The following is an 18,902-nucleotide window of genomic DNA, read 5'->3' on the forward strand; positions in this document are numbered from 1 at the left end:
TAAGGAGAAAACGATATAACGGAAGCATTGGACGTAACCGAAAGTAGCACCTATGTACTAAATTAGGGTGCAATCCGTTTATCCGTGTGGAAATTTTTGCGGGCAAACAAACATACACCCTCTTATATATATATATAGACGAGAGTGATGCGCCCGCAGAGGGATAGTCGCGTTTCTAATTTTAAAATGTAGAAAAAAAGGCAGGGTCTTATGTACAAAGTTAATTGGAATGTTCATGTACAAATTGAGGTCAGAGGACCTCTTTAAACACAACATTGGAAGTAATTACACTATCCTCTGATAAACGCACATGATGACTCATACTTACGTATCAACAGGAGACTTGAATGTGGAATCAGCCGCATTTTGATAAAATTTATTTAAAGAATGTGAGATATTGTTGCAAAAGAACAAATGTATCAGTTTGTGCGCCGTTAACGTCAGGAATATTTACCGGTTTTTTTTAATTATGTAAAAACCAATTTTAGGAAACAATAGCAATATTTAGGAAGCAGGATATGCCGTCGCATGTTCTCTGATAAATTCTATACATCGCATTTTGGTACCTCATTTGTAGAGTTTGGTTGCGTATAAGTTGAGAAAAAGGTATCTATACAGTAGAAATAATATAGAAGATAGACCTAACCTACCTAACGCGCCTAAAGAAGTATTGTCTGCAAAAGGACGCCACAAGGTCGATAAATACAGTGATCTAAGCGGTTATTACTGGTTGGGTCGCTGCCCATTTCGAACTTTGCCTCACCTCCACTGAGAAGTCAAGTCCACTGTGACGCAATGGCTGTGACGAAGCTGGCGTTTCCACCATGACCCTCTCCATGTGCCAACCTCTCGACACGCACCCAACATTCGTTGCGGAGGTAGGCGGCCCACTCCCACCTCAACACAGGGATAGATTTAACTGGACTTACCGTGGTTTATTCGTATTGATTTGTTCGACACTGCTGCGCTGGTAGGCGTATTCGAGGAAAAAACAAACTAGGGAGTCAACGTGAATTGCTTAGAAACAACTTACTGCTCCAGTGACTTGTCCTTTATGAAAGAAATGAATCGTGTTACACATTGCAATTATAGTTGGCTAAAATGTGAAATTGTTTTGAAAAACATGCATGAATTTCTATAAGAAAACTGGGCCGGGAATCGAACCACAGACCTTTGGCTTTTGTTTTGAGAAGAGAATTATTTGTTGACACAAACCCCTGGGGAGATATTGAGGACTGGATCAAATTATAAGCTTCTCAACTATTCGCATTGATAAACGATGATTGTTAGGATGCCTATATGATTAATGGGAATAAACGTCATGACTATTTGAGATAAGTAAGATTTTACATTTTACCGGCAAACAACATGTATAAACTATTCTCGGGATACCGCGAGGGAGACTAATGTCTACGTAGAGGAGACTGCTCTAATATCTACTCGTCTCAAAGAGCATTAAAGGTATTTCCAACTTGGTCAACCGGAAAAATCAGCCATAGTTGAGCATAGCCTGGATGAGGACCATAAAATAAGGTGGGATGACACCAGAGTTCTATGGTGATCAAATCAATTTTGGAATCGTTTAATTAAAGAGGCTATTGAAATAAGACTTGAGAATAAGAATGCCAACAGAGACACCGGATATTCTGGAATAGAACTCTTAAAAGAATTATGCTTGCTAGAGCTATGTCTACGCTGGCCCACGTTCCTCCGCGAAAAAAATCGGGACTCGACCAATCCGGCCCCTCCTAATGCTGAGCTTCAACGGTCACTTCAAATTTTGTCTTTAGCCGTGAGAATGGGTAGCGAGTCGGTACCCGAAACGTCGGCGCTCTTGGCGCGCACTAACACGACCACGACCACGACCAAGACAGATGTCTGTCGCACACCTTCCGACCAGAGCACGACCACGATAGCAAAACACGTTCACCACTTGCTCAATCGGTATGGCCGGGTCGGAGTGAAGTCGGAGTCAGTGCGCGGCGCGCCATAATCATGTGTGTAATTTCTGGCCGCAACGACCACTGAGTCGGGGACGACCAAATTAAAAAATTTTGGTCCAACGACTCGGGTCCGACCAACGAGTCGGACTTAGCCTAGTGCGCGTCGCTCCATTTGTTGCAATGCTAAAACTGGTCGTGGGCCACTGGTCGTGGTCGCTCTAGTGCGCGCCTGCATAATCTTACCCGCGCGCTATCCCGAGAAGAGTTTATATTTGAGATACGAGCAGTATATCAGTCCTGCTAACCAAAAGTAGTTTCGGGATGAAGGTAAATGAGGGTAGGCCTCACTCCAGAGTAGGCCACTGGCGTTTGAATGCTACGCATTAAGGGCAGGAGTGCAAGGTTATTTTCCTTGGCCTCCTCCTGCAGCGATAATTTTTACTTTGAGATATGCAGAGGCTTCGTCCGGATTGGAAACAGAGAACTCCAGCCACGAAACACTCAATCCTTTAGGTCATCAGTAGTGGTGAAAAAATTGATTAGCATTATCATCGAAAATCGAGTTTTAATAGTCGAAGAACGAGGAAATCGGGATCGAGCCATGATCTTCGAGTTTCGATCCAAACTCGATTTTTCAAATACAGTCTTGACAATTTCTTTTCATCCCAGCAGCGTTACTTTCGGCCTGTAATAGCGTCATCCGTCCCACGTGAAAGACTTATCAGTAAAATTGGAAAGGCACGCCCTTCATTATCAAGAAAGCATTTAAATCAGTTAATATTTCTTAAATTTTTAAAATCCAATTATTTCCAATTGGTGATCCCAAAACTTTAATGTGTGTGTATTCGTTAATTTTTACTACTAGTTATTCAAGAATTTATTCCAATTCAATTTGTTTCTACTTCTCAAATCTGTATTTTGAGCATTTTCGAAGTAGTATTAAACAGGTTTTTTTAGATACTGCTATTTTAAAGAATAGGTGATTTTTTTTGAATTATCGATATTTTGTTAAAAATTTCGATTTTTGTTGAAAAGTCGAGCCTTTTATTTGGACCAAAAATCGATTTCTCGAAAAATCGATTCTGACGGACATTTTTCCATCACTAGTCATCAGTATCGGATAGTACACGTTATCGTTGCCATTTTTCTGCTACACCTTAGGGTGGGGCCGCTTCTTAGTATAGCATCCCAGCATTCTCGTCATCCCAGCCTTGTGGACCGGCAAGTGGCCTTGATTTCATTCTTGCACCTGTTATTAATGAAGACATTCTTTATGCTCTCTCCTCTTCCGTGACACGATTAGCAAGTCGATTTTCTCTTCTCGCCGCCTGTTCAATTTCGGCAAGCGTAGATGAGGTCCAAAGATGGGAGCTCACGACGCGTCGTGCTCATTAGCGAGAAACAATTCATTTTTCCATTCAATTTGGTTTGGACAAATTTATCTGACCAGTATCAATTTAAACTGTAGCGATTTTGGATCAAAAAATATTTTGCCTACGTAATATTAATAGTGAAGTAAATTTGTATCCATAAGATCCAAGTTTCGATGTCTTTATAGATATCTTGAGATTTAAATACCTATTATCTTTATAATACTCACTAAATGCAATGTGACTTGATGTAATACTTTTTCTAGAGAACCAGTAATTTAATACCATCGATATAAAGCAGCGGTTCACAATATTTTTTTCCTCCCTTACCCCTCAATATGTATATAACTAATGTTGTACCCTCAAAAATTTTAAACTCACATTTTATTACATAATTTCACTACGGATAGGTGACGCTTTTAGCTATAAGTAATTGAATAAATAGAAACTTTGTTTTTAACACCCCATATAATGTGTATATATATTTCCTGGTTAAGGGAAACATAGTAATTGGCGTCCGCCATTATCGATTAGTTTCGGCGTATGGTTCGAATGGTTCGTCGCGTACCCTTAAGTACCCATATACGCACCAACGGTTGGGTACCGCTGATAAAAAGGATATATTTTTAAAATAAATTAAAAGGGCATATTTTCTTAAAATAGATTACTCTATTTGGCATCTGGTTATTAGTAATAAAAGAGAACCGATAGAAGAGATGACGTTCTGAATTTAATTGCGTTGACCTCGTTACTCACTGTACACTCTGATCTTATTACTTCATTAATGCAAACAATTACTTCATGTGGGAAATGAAATAAGGCTTTACTTTCTCTCTCATCTATTCGCCTTATTTTTATTCCATCTAAACCGTTATGGCGCCATTTCCGAAGTCAATACGCAGCAGCTTTCTTCGTTGGCTCCCGACTTTCACCTGTATACTTTTTTGATGACCAACAATACGCCCCAGAGACCTTCCTTTATATATCTCTATCACGGATTGAAAGAGAAAAATATATAGTGTGCATTAATCTTCTATTCACCGAGTCAAGGAAGATTGTCATTCTAACTTTGATTCCTAAGTTCTCATATTCTACGGTAAATAAAGGCCAAAAGAGGATAATTTTTCTTCTGGATACTGAGTATCAAAGATATATTTATGTATAATGCATTTCTTTTATTCTTTATGAAACACTAGATTTGATTTATGGAGAAATTTGCAGGTAACTTTTAAAAAAATGATGAAATATTCCCTGAAAAATATACTGTTTAATTTATATTGAAAGATATGGCAATACAAGTTATTTTTAGCTGCCCTTGTCAACGAACTAATAAGAGTAGCTAATAAACTACGTAGCTAATGTGAGTTCAACAAGCATTGGCTATTAGAGATTTAGAGATAATTCGTGTTACATTCACATTCTTTACCTAAATGATTATTTTACACCGTTTTGATTCACCAGATGCGGTTAACTTCGTATAGACTTGAGATAGCATTATTGAATGGCATAAATTCGACAAAACTTCTTTACATTGTTTTTTACGCATCAAACTGAGTGCTGATTAACTGCTTATTATCCCGTGACATGCATGCCCACGAAATACCCTGCGAGCTATCTCTACGGTGTTCACAGGTTAAGGTATTGTAGTATACAAAAATACTTCATGCTGTATCATTCATTGCCGTCACAAACCACTAAACAAAATATAAAAATACCTATTGCTGGAGCAAAAATCAGGGTATGGATAATATGTTTTATTACTTGCCTTCTGCGTATATGACTAGATGTTATATATCAAGTTAAGCTTTGTTGTATCTTTTATTGCATTGAAAGCAAGGCAAAAGGTGGTATACGTTATTCAATGCAAACTCGGCTCTCAGCCCGTCATATCCGTCAATATTCTTCATATAATTTGAATTGTGATATTAAATGAAAGACAGTATCTAGTAATTTCAAGTATTCCTTAAGCATCAAGTGTAACATTTTATTTATAGAAGGCTCTACTTTGAATGCATTCATCTACATCTACGTACTACCCCTCAAGTCACCTAAAAAGGCGTGTGGCAGGAGGTTTTAGTGCACCAGCCGTTTAAATATAAAAAGAAAATGCTAGAAATTGTATTCATTCTGCCTTTTGTATGCTATGTATTCATCCTGTTTGTCTTGGAAATGATGCAATAGTCATCGAATCTAATCAAAAGCAATAAACAGTTTGTGGAGACGTACTTGTGCAGTTTACTATGAGTATATCCTTGTTCCACTAAGTAATGCCGATATCAGTTTATTTGTTTCATTATGGAGTTGTCCGCATGCTTCAGCCGTTTGGAAGATGCATGATCGGATTGCTACCTTTCGCTTTCCTCCGTCCATTCTCCGCTTGGGGCTATTCTTAGCTACTCCCTCCTCCTCTCCTTTTCCTCTCCGGCCTTCGTTTCGCCATCGCCCGGCACATCCGCATTTTTCCTCCCATCCTCTCGTTCGTGACTCCGCCGTAGGCGCGGTCAGAGGACTCGGGGCACCCTCTCCAGGAAATCCCATCGCCCACGCGCACTTCAGCCGCCGCCGGCCGACGCTCTGACGACCGGGGCCATAATTTTCGACGTCTCGAGGGAGACAAACGAATTTGTGCGCACGGAAACAACGCCCGCGGTTCGCGTCGTCTGTCATCAGGTCTCCGCGTGCCTGCGCAATCTCTCCCATCGGCGCACGCGGATAACAGCGCTAATTATCAAACCTCATTCCACGAGGATTCCTATATAGTGGCGTTGGGATAAATTAATCAGCCATTCTAATCCAACGGTGTGATCTTGTCGCGTGTCATATATTTCTCTCCCCAACTTCGCCGCTAACCGCGGAGACTGTAGGTTGCAGTGGCGACATGGTCGGCATAGTGGAAATCTACATATCCGCTTCAGTAAAATAAATCCTGGCGGCAATTCGAATGCCGCCAGGGTTAATAGCATAAATACGTTAATAGCTTAAATACCTAGAAGCGATTATCCAGCATTTCTCTGGCATAAGTAATACGAATTGATGCTAATATGTCATGTTATCCGAGAAATTTTGACCATATATTTCATCCTCCAATCATGCGTATGGACCTAAACTAATCAGATTTTAAAGTATTTTTTGGACGCATGAGGCTAGTAGATATGATTCCATACAATAACTTTGTCAATACTTGCAAAATTTTGATTCCATTAACTGTTTGGCATCTAAATTATTTACTATGCGCAAAATATTTTGATTGTTGGGCTATCTGTTGGCATAATTTAACACTCATATGAGCAGTAAATTTTCGACTGATGGTGTGAATATGTAAACTCGATAGTTTCAGGCTTAACTTTGTAAAAATCCATTGTAAACAATAAAAAATTATGGTACTTTTTCACACAATTTATTTAAGACGACCGGTTTCGTCGCAGAGGCGACATCTTCATGTACAGAAATCGTTATTTTTATAGTTATTTTGTTGTTTATTTGGTTGCTATTACGCGTTGGTGGGGGAGGGTTGCGTTAGGGTTGGAGCGTTACTCAACTTTAGGGGAATTTCCAAGAGAGAAAAGAGAGGGGAATAGTTGACAAAAATATTCTCATTTGCTAAAATTCCATTCCTGATGTGCTTCTTAATCTCCAACTCCTCCAAGCAGTCCATACGTCTTCTCTTTTTCTGAAGGTGGAGAATTTCCGGAAGAAAATCGCTCCTGTGGTCACTCTCCCATAGGTGTCTTAAATAAATTGTATGAAAAAGTACCATAACTTTTTATTGTCGTGTGGATATATGGTTAGTTTCTTAAATTATGTGGTTGTACACGTGGTACTATTTCTTCTTTTTAGCTGGCATGTGATGAATTCATATCCTCTCTCTTCTCTGAATTGACTGCTTGTTGAGTGATTATCTCAATTTCTTCTGTACTGATTTGATTTTATACTACGAAAGTAAACATTTTTCTCGGGTGGTTCCGTTGGAAATGAAGTGTTAAGTAAAAGTTCAATCATTCATGTTTTCTTTTTGGAATATTTTTCTTTAGGCTAGAGGTTTTGCTGGACTTCGGCAGCGCAGTGTCCCATGTCAAACCCATGAGGATTGCATATTTTGTAAATATAACCCTTAAATTTACGAGGATATTATTTTTTTAATGGCACTGAAGTATTTAACCAAAATTAAGTAATGAAACTTTCTGCCAATAGAATCCGCTCTCATTCGTGATGAAAGCGATTTAATTTTAATCTGTGACAGTCAATTCTTCCATCAAGTTTCCTCTCTCTTGATTCACCCATGACTTATTGAGGATGAGGCGAATGAGAATGTTTTTTTTCGTGCTACCGTTTCAGTATGTGTTACTATTTTGACTGGAGGAGACTGCGAACGGCTAAGCCTATTAATAGAAGTCTCGATGTGCTTTGTTTTTCACTTGCTGAGAGGAAGCGTTCTGCCTTTGCGTTCGATTCGGATGTCGAAAGGGCCGATGATGTGTTTGGTGCGAGTGCGTGTCACTCCGGAGTGAAGATGTGAAAGTAAAGGGAAAAGCGTGGGCAGCGTGGCCAATGCGGCGAGAATTGGTGCCGACAACTTTGAGTACCTGCGTGATGCTCACTTAATTACATCCACTGCATGTAATTGAATTGAGGGAATAATAATATAATATTGAAAGAAACGCTTGCAATTTTCCACAGTTATTAACTTTTATTCAGACCAATACCATTTTAATTATTACTATGGGCCACCCGGCTTTGCTCCGGAAGGATAGTACCCAGAGAAGTGGGAAACTTAGAACTTGGAGTTCATAGTCTCATGGCAGGATTTTATAGGTAAAAGAAGTAACCAACTATCATAATGGTATTTGTATGCAACAGCGACTAATGAAAAAAAAAAACGATTTCCGTATACTGCGCATGGGATCAGCTCATACCCCGCTCCACAACATTGATTATTAATATAAAATTGGAATTTGGAATTAATGGCTATATTTATGGCTCGGAATTTATGGTTTTTAGGTCAATGAACAAATCAGGTTCGATATTGGTATACATATGTATCATATGTAACAGCGAACAATGGAAAAAAAACGATTTCCGTGTGCCGCGCACGGTATTGGTCGTTATATGTGAGTACGTGCGTAAACCAAGAACGTCGTATAAATGCTTGCCGCATCAAAAAGGTTTGTACCGAAAGATTAATATTTGAGTGCAGAATCCTTTGAGTTATGTTCTCACTTTGAGAATGGCTAGAGGTGCGCCTACCCGTCATGATGTCTCTTCGCAGAAGTTGTATTACGTGACATAACGAACGGTAATGACAAAACGGCGCATCAGGCGCGACCGAAAGTAGCACTACGGGGATCTGCAACATGAAGTGCGCCTAATTACTAACTTTGGTCGTAAACCGTGAAGCCGTATGGAAATGCATAGTGGACACACAAACAGACATCCTCTTTTATTTATATAGATTTGTTTCGATGTTAATTCATCATTTTCAAGGTACAAAACGTTTTTTTTTTGTATCTTGTAGATCTATCGAACCAATGTAGAAACACGAACCATTTTGTACCTTCAATTCGATGAAGTTACATCGAAACTTACGTCTGAATAAAAGTTTATAATCGTGAAAAATTGCGCATTTTTCTTTCAAAATGGATAAACTACACTCCATAACTCTTAAGTCTTCTGATTTTAGTAATAATAGAATACTTAGCGGTAAGACTATTATTATAGCTAATTTTGGAAAACCCAAACTAACCTAGAATTGAAATTGCAATCATCACCACTGAAATTTACCAGGATTTTGAAATAAACGTTCATAAATTTTACAAAAGTATTTTAGCAACTTAATTCCTGTATTACGAAGCCGATCTATAACACTTTGTCTATATAAAAAGGAATTGCAGATTATAAGCTAAGAGTTATAATAAAATTTCACTATTGCTACATATATGTGAGTTGTATGTAATTTTATTTCTCTGTGCTATTTTTTACAGGGTAGACACAAAAAGTATGCTTAATGTTATACTGTGTTAAATACCTATCCCAAAATGATAGGTCTGCAGTTGTGGCATACAAAGATTATAAAATTAGACCTCACTAAATATTTGACGAGTTATTTTGACTAAAACTTCCTCTACATAGCCTACATACTGATTAGTTTCATTTAACTTTGTCTCCTGGATTTTGCTGTACTAAGGATTACATATGTAACAGCACTAGAAAAATTCAATTTAAAATGCGATTTTATAGCATTTTTGTTCACCGTAAGGACGTATGTTTTCAAAATTTTACGCAGAAATATCTTAAAATTAAAAACAAAGTCGTAAAATACTTCAAATTCACGCATTTTTACCGAGATTATATCTTTTAAAAATTTTCCGTTTATTTTTTGAGGTACTTCATTATCATTTCTACGAGAAGACATTGATAATTCTTGGTTATGTGAAACGAATACCCGCATAGCTTTTTTTACATCATTTTTAAACACCTTAAGTGGACATTGATTTACTTGTGGAAGGAAATACCTCCAGCTAACATGGCAATCACATTCCTCGAAATACGTCAAGCTCTCTCCCCTGTCGCAATCTTTTCGCGCGAGATGATTTGCTGGCGTTTCCACAGAAGTCTAATGAAAAGGAGAGGGTGATTAGCTCTTTGAGATGAAATTCGAGAAACATTGGTAATATCGACGCTTATATCCTTTTCCATCGCTCTCTTATTCGGAATCCATCGAATCGTTTCTAATTAGTCGGTCCTCGTTGCTACTACGACATGACCTCGTTCCCGATCCAGATTGGAGCAGCTGATACTCGCCCAGCATCAGTTAAATTGCCAAGGGGGAGGTGGGGGAGATCAGTGTGTTTTTCCAATGAGTCCTAAAGACCAAGACCAGTTGGGAACTTTAGGTCGCTATAATGCAGTGAGATTTTTATTTCGTGTCAATATTTCCAACCACTCTGTATCACTCACCTTGTCACCTTTCCATGGCTTTGGTCTTAATTGGAGTTAATATGCATTCAAGCTCCAAGAGTCGCGCAGGGAGAAAGGAATTGGTGCAGAACAACTGGAAGGTAGTGACCGTCGGATATTTTTTCGGGTGTTCTTATTTTGTTTATCCCATGGTATTTCTTAATAACAGTAACTAGTCATGTTTGCATCATTTATCCCCATCTATTGATACATATGTGATATACATTTACGTAGAATAGTGCGTTATATGACATAAAATTACTCCAATATTCAGGAATTGTTTTCGATTTGCATTAAATTAGTGGAATATTTCTGTAATTACAGATTGGAATTTTTTTTAAATTGTAAGCAGTGATTTAATCGTAGTTGCATAGCCGAGAATATTTCAAAACCATAGGTTTTGCTGTTATTTTCTTGGAAACCTGCCTTTAAATTTAATCCAACAGGGCCTCAAAAGTGAGTTCGAATAAACCAGGTACCTACATGCATTGGGAATTATCTGGAATTTTTCTACCCATTGACAACGTAAAATATGATACAGAATGTATTCCTTATCTATTCTCTTGCATTTATTTAGTATTTCTCAAAGAAGTTTCTCAATAATATCCTTCTTAATAATGAGCTTAGTCGATGACACTGCGAAAATAAGGAGTTCTTGGATCATATACTACGCGGTTAGAAGGATTCCATATGCCCTAGAGAGTAAGGGCAATGTTAATGTGAACACAGCACACGAAAAAAAGTATGTCATTCATAAAAAAATATCTCCAAAAAAAAGCTTGTTTCACTACGAGAAAGTTTTCAGATTTAGTATTACTTTGAAAATCTTCGCGCTCAAATTCATTCTTTTTCAAGTGTTATAGATCCTAGTTTTCGATACGCCTCCTATGCAGGCATGTTCTCGAAAATCTAAACAATCTATCCCTCTCACCAGATACTTACCCTTAAATCATTTTTGTAGCATACACATCACTTAAACATCCACTGATAGTCGTGGCGATAAGTTGTTATGGTGTCGTCACTTGTCTCTTATTATCCATTGGCATTGGCGCTGTTCCGTGTCGTGGCATCCCAGCTGTGAGCATCTCAGCTTTTCTTGCGCTGTATTTCATTGATGCTGTAGAGATAAATAAAAGAGAATCCTATTCGCGAGGCAATTTCGCAATATGGCGATTGAGGATGACTTCTGTTTCAGAACTGGGTCGCTTCGAGACTTCGATGTCATTTTTATCCGCTCATCGCGTTCGCGGCAATGCCCTGTTTCAGCGGATGCTCGTCCGACTCACGACGGTTATGGCACAATAAATTCATTTTCCATTATAGTTGTGCTGCGGCAATAGGTGGAGCATGTATTTTGATATGCGTTGGTTACAAACGGATGATCTAGTATGATGAAGCAACATCCTTCAAGCTCAGTCTGCTTCTTTCAAACGGCTCGTGGGAAAGCTTTTAATTTATTTTAGGAGATTTTCATGAATTTTAGTGGTACTCCACACTATGTGTATATTATTATTTAAGGTTTTTCCTAAAATTTCACGTTTTACTGCTAAATAAGTTATATTATTTTTTGAAGATGATTCACTGTGAATAACTGAATTATTGAGCAATGGAGTAGGCTTGACTGTAGATAATACGTTTTATTTTGTAGCTTTATCTCATAACAGAGATCATTATTTTACTGGTATAGCTCCAAGTGACAATCTATCCAAATAAATTGAGCTTGTAACCAATACGGTTTCTATTAATATAGTACTCAATGTCATTCTTTCAAATCGAATCAACTACCTTCTTTTCATACCTTATCTCAGGGGTTAGATGGAAGATGGGACTCTCTAGTCCCAATCTCGCCCAATAAAGACGCTTATTTTTATTATTATCTCACATATTGTGGTGTATTTTCCAAACATTGGGATATTTTTCTTTCCAATAATTGCAATACGTATCCAAAACCGTAGTTCGAAATCACCTGCGTGCTTCCATAATCTTATAAAGTATGGTTTCGTCATTAAATGAACTTTGAGTCGAAATAGAAAATTGAGATTTTTTTCCGCACACAGCATCGTAATTATGAGGATGACAATGTTGTTATAGCGGAAGTCATACCGGTGAAACTCAGGTATCTCATACTTCAAAGGTACTATAAATCGATCTAAACGGATTAAATGCTGCTTTGGTGTGACTTATTTCAGTCACAACAACGTCAAGTCTACTTAAAGTCATAAATTTTCGGGTAATTACTTTCGTGGGACCGAATGGCATGAGTCTTATTGCTGAATTTATTATTAGGATTTTCATCTGTTAAATGTGTTGAGAGCTATGACTTGAAAATGGATAATCAGATACAGAGCCGTGATCTACTAAATTAGATGAACATAACGGTGGCTTCCTCAACTTTCTCGTTTTTTCATCCACTAAGGGATAGGGATATGAACTCCTACCCATCGCTCTGACACCCAAAGTGATGCATAAAAGTCATCTATGCTTCATCCTAGATCACGTCACGACACAATTTTGATTAAATATAGCCCATCATTCCCAATGCGCACACCGTTCAGATATTATCAGCAGTGATGAAAAGGAATCTCATTACTTTTATCAGATTTCAGTGAAAAATTGGGTGAAATATTTTATGGTTTATTTATTTAAAAGTGGCATATTTTCATTTATTTTCTAGTCGATGAATATTTAATATCGAACTATATTAAAATTGAATCAAGTTTTATCTCTCTTTATGCCCATTTTCAATAAAATAGCTATTTCTGGTTGGTTATAATTGAGCATTAGATGAATAGCATTTACTTGCTAATTATAAGGCAAAATGGCCAGTCTTATTTTGCTAGCTAAAGCCTATAACACATGTTAATAATTCCCCCAAAATGTTTTCGAATTGGTTTTGTTTTCACGAGTGACTGATAAAATGTCGCGTAAAGAGATTTGAATTGTCATTTCCATTATATCTTACCATGTTCCCAAAATTGGGTTCTAGGACAGTCAAGAAATTTCCAAGTCAATATAAATACGACTTTACACGGGAGCATATTTTAATTTTACGATTTCCCCAGTGCTATCGTGGAAAAAAACGGAGAATTTAAGAGTTGTGCCGAGCTGCGATGAAGGCCTACTAGCCTTGGGGTACAGAATACTGCTCGTGTCAAGAGTCGAGGGGTGGACCTCCGGAAAACATATGGAGCACTAATCTCTCAGGAAAATAAAGAAACAGAACAACTGCAAAATCTTTTCTATTATGAATACGTTCTCAATGAACCCAATAGTACGTGATAAAGATAAAATAATTTCAATGACAAGTGAAATTCATTTTGAGTCACATGAATAAATAGTAGGAAACAGAGTGTAGAAGTATTGAAGAAGTAATTTATTTTCTAACGAGATTGTAAAAAGAAATTTATTAATTGATTGTAAATATTTTCAGGCATAATTTTTATATAGAAATAATAGATTTTGTATATTGCGTGTAACTTGAAATTCATCGCTGTAGCCTGTATTCATATCCACCTCTCAGAAATATGTTATATTTTTCTTTGTTGAGTTCAGTTTAGTTTACGTGCTTAAGTTGCATTCTTACGCTATCGTTTTAGCAATCTTAAATGAAGTTTTAATCACATACATATTTATTTTTTAAGCATAAAAACTACGCATTCCCACGACGCAAATCCTGTTTCTACAGTTAGCGGCTGAGATACGCTCAAAATGATTGTAGTTTCCGTTTGTCGGCATAGTCCCTGTCAAATTTTATCTCCGGTTTAAATATCACTACGGATTTGACTTTTTTATCGCATTTTAAAACGATATGCACATGAGAAAGTAAATTCGATTGAATGGACTAGAAGGTCTTATTGCGTAGGTAGCATACTTTCTGAATGTGGAGGGAATAACGAGTACCCAGTAAGAGATATGTCTTCATCACATTTTGGGGATGATTAAATCTATATATTCTCAAAAATAATTATCCTTATCTATTCAGCGGCATGATATTGAATACTCACTCATTGTGTTCTTAAATTCACTTAACTTGATGCAGTAAATTATAAAAATCTTTTGGGAGATGGCATTGAGTTATTAAGTCAAAAACCTGAGTTACCATAACATCACCACACTACTCTCAACCCATGGATTCCTAAATCATATTGTGAGAATCATAAAATACGGTACGAGTATTTTCCTTGACGATTTTATATAGATTTTACCCAATATTTTTATCTTTTTTTCAGATTCCTCATTCATCTGGTCTTTTCACGTGAGATTGGCCGAGAATCATTTCCTTGGAGGCTTAAGGAGAATTTATCGCTCTCCGAGGACAAAGTAAAATGGAGGAATTGTGGTGAGTCTTCCGTAATTTCTTTTATATTAGCAATATCAGAATCATTAGCATTAATAGTATTGTCCACACCATATTTCAGACTTTCATTTCACGATACTTCCTATGGACTGACTGAGGACAAAAATGTTTAAATATATACAAGATGGTCAATATTTATTTTCTATTCTATTTTTCTGAGGTTATAGCAAGTGAAAATTACCATATTTGAAATTAATGAAGTTCAGATAACAAGCCTTACTCGGATATTAATCTTCCACTATATAGAGTTCTCGGATAATTATTGGATATAATTGAGAAACCATGTCTTTCAAAAAGTTTTATTCTTTAAAGCCAGTTTACGATCTAGACAGTCGATTATAATCGGAAAAATTTGGTTGCATAACTCGAATTAAAAAAAAGTAAAAGTTGCGAAATGAGTTGGCGGTCATACGGTGGTTATTTGAAAGAATTACGTTATCTACCTTAAAGTCGGTTACACCAATGGTCTTGCTCCCAGCGAACGAATCACAATAGATTGATTTTGTTTCACTCGTTTCCTGCGACTCTATCGTGACTTCGTCTCGTCCTTTCCATCCTGTTCTCGTGCCTGGTACAAATGGTATACTTCCCTCTCCTACTTGTTTGTAATTGTATAGCGTGTGATTTATTTTATAGGTGTAAAAGGGACTGCTAAAGTAGAGAACTATGTTTTCTCATGCTTCGACATTTAAAATGAAATCTCATTGCTGCTCTGCTGATGGTAGAGGGAATATATAACTGGAAAGTCTTCCCGTAGTTCACAAATAATATTATATTATTCGGTAAAAACTATTTTATCATTAAATTTCATTCGCATTTGAGGTATATTCTTACGGAAAGGTTATGAAATGCATCATTAATGTGTAATTAGGGTTTTATTATGTATGAAATGCTGTAATTAGGATTTTATTTTTTGATAAATTTCTTTGTTAGAATTGTAAGGACCATTCTATTCTTCATTTAATTCGTATTAAAATATTGATCCTTTGATATCAAAAATTGCTGAAATTCGGATAATTCGTAGTTTTTCTTTACCAATTCATGAATTTTGAAATGAGAGCTGAAATATTTTTTCTATGAATTGTTAACTCTCTTTGCAGTCATGTAACACATCGCCAGCTGATTTGAGGTCAAACAGCTTAACATAAATTTTTACGTTGTAAATTAGGATGTTGGAAAAGTTTTAAATTTTGGAATAGATCTGAAAGAGCGTACCCAATGGCATATATGTACTTTGAAATTTTATTGGCCAAAATAAATTTTTTTGCAGCAGTCAAAATTTTCATGTTTATTGCGCCTTCATTTTCAGAGTCATATAAATATAAAATTGAAAAACATGTATCATAATACCCTTTACGTCTCTGATTTTTTCATAATTTTCAGAGTGGTAAAACGTGGATATAAAAAGTGACCCTTACTCGCAACGAGCAAAAATTTTATTCAAGGAGAAGCATCCTTGCAGTAAGAAGTCGGAAATGCCAATAGCTTTGTTAAAATTTAAGAATAGCCCTCTCATATAACATATTTTAAGAATCCGTCCTTCAAAGAAAATATCTTTTTTTAGGGTTTACACATTTTATTTCTATTCCTCGCGTATCGGTGATAAAATATATATCAGTATACATTTATCTTTTGTTTTGGAAACTTCTGTAAGAGGCATTTGGATAAACCATAGTCTTCGAATGCCTTGTTGTGCAACTCGTTTCCAAGGTCGCCGATGATGATTGGCCAAATTCACTCCATACCGCTTTTCCACAATGGCCATTGTCTGTTATTTCTCTAAAATTGTCTCCAATTGTCTCATCCCATCCCTCACGATGCCTTATTCTTCCATCTCTGATCCCTTGTCATTTCGATACATTACTCCAAGCGCTTCAGACGTCGCCAGACCTTTTCCATCATCTTAAATGGTGTTTTTCCAGTCACAATGAGATATGTCTCCAGGACATGACCTCCACTTCTTTTGAAGTGGAAATCATTTGAATTGGTAGGTCGGATGTTGAGAAATTTTGATTTCCCTTGGCCTACACTGGTCAGGCACTTAGGTCTGACTCGAACTGGCAAGCTGGCCTACTCATGTAATAGGGTAACGAAATTTCTCGTCAGCTTACATTGAAAGTCCTTGAAACCTCTCAATTTCTCTATTCTCAAATAAATTATTAATCAGGCACGATAAAAGTGAAAGCGATGCATCTAGATGATCTGGTAGAAGTAATATGGGTCTCATTATTTTCGAGGAAAGCCATTTTCTCATTTAAGATTATTATTCGCACTTTAAGTAGACTTTTGCAGAAAAGGTATTAGATCCTCAAAAACGCATCTTATCAATAATTTTAATCGTCATATAGTTAGATAGTTTGATATACTAGTAGTTTAGATTTTAGCTTACGGGGTGAGACAAAATGAAAATTTCTCGTTGGTAGGCGGCCAATTATTTGAGCGAATGCGTGAGTGGGTAAATGCACTTTGTCAAGTAGTAATGTATCTCAAGTAATCGGGCCTGTGTTGTGGTGTTATTCTGAATTAAAAGTTTTCATTAAGTAGGTGTTTTATTTCCCTAAATTATGTAGGTTTACTTTTTCCCAAGTAATACTTATTAGCGTGAAAAAATTTACTGATGCTTTATATTTATGGAGTTAAAACTAATTTCGTTCTTAAGGAAAGTCAATCCTGTACAAAATTTGCCACCTGAGAAGGGGTCGGCAAGCACTCTTATTCGGATGATTACTTTCCAATGAAGATCCATTCCTGAGGTGTCCGAAGTTCTTAGAATGATAAAGTATGATAATACTGATGAACGTTGAACGCTTGCGTTGACCTGCTTTGTCAAATGGTTCGAGAAAATGAGATGGGTGTGACCACTTCTAAGTTGTGTTAAAAATGATCCCGCCTTTTTCGCAAAAGTAGTTGGAGTTTTCTGAGTTTATAAATCCTTGATTGTTGGTTGTTCCGTGGTCCGTGGTTGGTTGGTCAGTGGTGGTTGTTAGCAGTGTGCCGTGAGAAGAATCTTGCCCGCAAGGTATCTGGCCGCAGTTATTGTTCAACATGCACCCCTAGCCGCTCTCTTAAATTGAATTTGCTTTTTCATCTCCTTGTTCATGACTTGGGAGACACAAAACTGAGTTGTAGTTCTAGAAGTGATTTCAGAGGAGAATTTTAGAGGTAGAAAACTAATAGAAAACTTGGAGCTGAAATAAAGGTGGATATTTAGATTGATGCGTTGATGGTACAAGTTGAATCTTTAAGTAAAAGTCATGCTCGTTGATTATCTCATTACAGGTAAACTACCTGTCAACTAACGGTGATTTCAACAGAAAAATTAATTTTTTTTTGTGAAATTTGGTAAAATTAAATGGATTTTTATCAGCCCTTTACTATCATTCGATTTTATAAATCTTCGTGACCAAAGGATGTTAGGCTTCCGATAAAAAGAGATAGTGGAGCAGTTCAACTTTTTGGGCAGCACATTACATGGCAATGTGGCATAAAATTAAGAATAAAAAAAAAGAGAATAGCTGTACTAAAAGATACGACAAAAAGGCTGTTTAGGAGGCCGTTTCGCATTCATACATATCGTATCTGTTCTCATGTTAGCGGGACGGATTTTAGATGAGAAGTGAATGGCGAGGAATAAAATTAGTTTTGTGGAAGCAAAGTAAAGGAATGAGAATTTTTGCTATTTTAGGAGAAAACTTCAATAAGGAAGGGCATACTGATCCAGACAGTAATCCATTTAGCCGAGCCTAAAACGGTGGAATGCTGTAAACATATGAATTGTAAAAGCAGTTGTTTCTTTCCCCTTTAACCTCAATGAAAAAGAAAATTTCTTATGGAATAAAGAGTATTAACTTTGCAAACCATCCTCATTTGTACTAAGCCTGAAAAATACCATGCTACCATTTTTAGTTACTTGAAGGCTTCTTGCGATTACCTTATTTCCGTCTTTTCTTCTTGTGCCTCTTTTTACATTAGTTCTACATATTTTCCACTCGTGGCCCTCAAGGTAGATGTAACCTAAACTCTGCCACTAATCCCTTCTGTGTCTTCGAGACAGCGCAAATGTATATTCCATGGCCTGGCAAGCTCCGTCACGGCGTGCATTCCTCACGATTTCCATGTATACCTACCTTTTTTCTTCGCTTAAACTTTCCCACTTAGCCATCACCGTCGGGGTAAATGTGAAAAGAGGATGCATTTCTAACACCGTGTTTTTTTCGGAGCCAACTCATGTACTATCTTTTTATGTGATGCTCTTTTGACGTGCGGACCAGTATTATT

At 37.0% G+C, this 18,902-nt stretch overlaps 1 protein-coding gene across 1 annotated transcript in view; it reads left to right on the top strand.

Annotated features, from left to right (window-relative positions):
• LOC124159383 (dual oxidase maturation factor 1-like) overlaps window positions 1–18,902 on the top strand; it is a 324,286-nt gene that overhangs the window by 45,738 nt on the left and 259,646 nt on the right. Inside the window, exon 2 of the mRNA XM_046535158.1 lies at window positions 14,497–14,606. The gene's annotated coding sequence lies outside the window, so the exon portion shown is untranslated. The remainder of the gene's footprint in view (window positions 1–14,496; window positions 14,607–18,902) is intronic.

This window comes from Ischnura elegans, chromosome 5, assembly GCF_921293095.1.
Source record: "Ischnura elegans chromosome 5, ioIscEleg1.1, whole genome shotgun sequence".
Lineage (NCBI taxonomy): Eukaryota > Metazoa > Arthropoda > Insecta > Odonata > Coenagrionidae > Ischnura > Ischnura elegans.